This window comes from Mauremys mutica, chromosome 10, assembly GCF_020497125.1.
Source record: "Mauremys mutica isolate MM-2020 ecotype Southern chromosome 10, ASM2049712v1, whole genome shotgun sequence".
Classification (NCBI taxonomy): Eukaryota; Metazoa; Chordata; order Testudines; family Geoemydidae; genus Mauremys; species Mauremys mutica.
In genome coordinates, this window is record NC_059081.1 from 19,433,377 (window position 1) to 19,437,104 (window position 3,728).

A 3,728-nucleotide genomic window follows, 5' to 3' on the forward strand; every position below is an offset into this window, starting at 1 on the left:
ACTTCTTTTCTGTACTATAGATCTTAAGCTCCTAGCTCAAGAACTGCCAGCAAACTATTATATGGTAGTGTGTGTGTGTGTGTTTTATATACAGTAGACTGTAGGGGCCTCAAAGCCCACAAAATAAAAACAGAACTTTGTGAAATTCACAAGTCAGATTCTTGGCAACTTTGTTTGTAAAAAAAAAAAATTGTTCCCTGACCAACACACAATTTCTCTCTTTGCAATATATTCAAAAATACTGCTATAAAAACAACACAGACAGTGATAAACTCATAATAGACAGACAATGAACCTAAACAGGCTTGATCCTGATGCTCTTACTCAAAGTAAGTAGTGCCATTGATATCAGTTTGACGCTATTCGTGCCTGTAAAGGTTTTACAGGATCATGCACAAAGACTCCTCGTACCTCCTAGACACGATGTGGCATTTAAGCAAACAGCAGCAATGGACCCGTGTTGTGCCGATACGACAGGTGTTTGTGGACATATGTTCCGTTTTACCCTTTAACTGTCCATTTCCTTAATATCATCCTTTTGTGGAAAATCTCATCTGCAGAATTAGATTGGCTGTTTCACATCTGATTGAGATACTTGTATGATCAATTAAGTAGCAAAAATGGAAAAAACAGAATAAGTTAGGATTTCTACAGTACTGTGACAATCAACTGACTATGGATTTATAAGCTTTACCTTGACTAGAGTCTAACATAACCTCCTGGAAATTTTCTCATACAATTTATATGGGATTTTTTGACGTTAATTTAATGCTGATACAGTAACGTAATCGCTGCTAGGATATGTAAAGGTTCATCACCTATGATTGTTTTTGGCCAGGCCCTTAGGCAGTCTAAATACCCTTTGAGGAACTGGGCCTCAGTGCTTAAAGTTTTGTTTTTATTAGATTCGGTAAAAATGAAAATGTGTAATGTATATTTTAAATAAATAAAGTTCAACTAACCCCTTTTTGTGTTTGAGAAAAATTGTGCTTTAGGGCAGCAAAGTCATAAAGGTACTATTCAAAATTGTTTTTTTAATCATTTTTGGCTGGTAGCTTGTTAGCAAGCTGTCCAGTGCAAGTAATCCATATTTAAAATTACAATAGTTTACATTAGACACACAGGTGACATGTTTCAGTGTCCTTGGATTGCATGAGAAATAACTCTTAAAATCAGGTTCCTGGAACAAATACCCAGAAATCTGAATTTGAATTTTTTTTTGTTGATGAATTTTTTTGTTCTGGGATATTCACTTGTACTCTCTTCAAGCTACCAGTACTTGTATGCACTGGAATATTCATGGGAAGGCAAACACAAAAACAAGGGCATGAACACAGTCAAAAGGAATTTTTACAAATTTGAACTATGTGTTCACAAGTTTCGATAGGCCAGCCCTCCCTCCCGATTCAGAAACAAGAGTCTCTAGGATAGGATTTCTAGACGCTAGAGTGGACCTTTAACCTGCAGAGAGGTGGATCTGGGTGACAAGGAAAGGAGGAAGATAACTGGAATAAGAGAAGAGCAAGGAAAGCAATGGAACCAACAAGGGAAAGGAAAACTTGAATCAGAAGACAGCTTATGAATAGACAGAGAAATAAAAAAAATAAATAAAACTAACGGAAGAGGGGAACAAAGAAGGGAAGGAGACAGAGTGACAGAGAGAATGAAACATGGAAGAGAAGGGTCAGATGGAAAACTACACATAAAATGAATAGGCAAAAAGCAGTTTCAAAATATAAGCCTCCCTCAAAAAAAAAAAAAAAACCGCCAAAAAACAAAAAAAAATACCAACCTGGGACTAAAAAAAGAAAGAAAAAAATTAGGAAATAAGGATAACATGCAGTGGTGTAGCTGGAGTTTGGCTTTCGCACTTATGGTTCACAATGAAAGACCAGTTGTTAAAATTTAGAAAGCCGTGGTAGAACCAGTTATTAAAGGGGCCACGGCGTGCATTCCATACATGCTGTCCTGAGGCAAGCATGGATAAGGGGGCCGAGCTCGGGGCCGGGGCTGGGAGGAAGGGGTTGGATAAGGAGGTAAGGGAGCGGTTGGAGGGGGCAGAGGTTCTGGGGGGGGCAGTCAGAGGATGGGGGGGTTGGGTAGGCGTGGGAGTTCTGGGGGTCTGTCAGGGGGGGGTGGATGGGGTCGGGGCAGTCAGGGGACAGGGAGCGGGGTGAGGTGGGTAGAGGGTGGGGTCCTGGGGGCGCGTTAGGGTGGGGGGTCTGGGGAGGGGGTGCTCAGGGGACCAGGAGGGGGGGGGGTTGAGGGGTTGTGGGTTCTGAGGGGGGCCGGATGTGGGGTGGGGTCAGAGGGTGGGGGGGAGACAGGCACATGAGGCTTTACTCACCGTGCGGTTCCCTACCGAGTCTTCGGCAGCACTTTGCAGGGGGGGGGTGTTCTTCACTCGCTCCGGGTGAAGGACCTGATGCCGAAATACCGCCAAAAACCCGGAGCGAGTGAAGACACCCCCTCCCCCCTCCGCCGCCGAAGTGCCGCCGCGGACCCGGTAGAGAACCGGTTATTATGATTTTGGGAGGTCATCACTGGATACATGGTCCCGTCTATGAATAGTTTTCAGTCCCTCCGACTCACTCTGTACCTTTTGAGAGGCCAGGGACAGCTACAAAGAGTTAAGTTGTAGTGTTTTTAATCACAAATCGAAAAAAAACCCATTCAGTTAACATCATCTTGAAAACAAAAGTAGTGCCATATGTTGCACCTACAGAGAGCTATTATAATAATGCTTCACTCGAGTAGTGTATAATTGCTCAGCTCAGAAATGGCACCAAGTCACTGAAACACTGACACCAGCAACTTTTCTGCAATTAGTGCTCTGCATTCATTTTCAACCAGGTGAAAAAAAAATATCAGAGGCTCCTCTAAACCACTGAAGTATTTATTATACTGTAGGTAACTGTTTACAGATAAAGCCAGTTTTGGAGAAATGGTTTATTAGTTAAGGGAATTTAGAGTCCTAATCTTTCAGCAGGTCCTCAATTAGGCCTGGATTTACTTCCCAGCCCCACCCAATCAGGGTAGTGTCATCCTTTTTATAAATGATTTACACTGGAAATGCTGAATCATGGAACTGAGATTAGAGAGAATAAAGAAATCAATCCTGCTTTGGAATCAGCTTCCCTGACTGTTCTTTTTCTAACGTCCGCTGTCTCAGAACCTCATTCATTCAAAGTATGTCTCTGTTGTGAAAACTTATGTAGGTACAAACGTGTGATCACTATGGGCCAGATTCTGGCTGGTCCTTAGATGCATGTGCAGGATTGAGGAAGGCTATAGGAGCATTCTCATCCCTCCTCTCCTCCCCGCCCCGCCCCTGCTGCCTTGCAGGGCCGGCTCTAGGCACCAGCGATCCAAGCATGTGCTTGGGGCAGCATTCCGGCTCTTTGGGGGCAGCTCTTTTCAAGGGCCGGCACCAGGGCCGACTTTAGGGTGTGAGGGGCCCGATTCGAAAGAGCTGCCGCCGAAATGCCACCGAAGATGGTGGCAGCTCAATCGGTTGCCGATGTTTCCGGTGGCACTTTGGCAGAGGGTGCGGGGCCCCTCTTCTTGACGCTGCAGGGCCCTCTTAGGCATGGGGCCCAATTCCCGGGACTCACCCTAAAGCTGGCCCCGGCCCGCACTCCAGTTAATTGTTGTTCTGTTTTTTTGCTTTCGGCGGCAGTACTCCAGCTTTTTTTTTTGGCTTGGGACAGCAAAAAACCTGGAGCCAG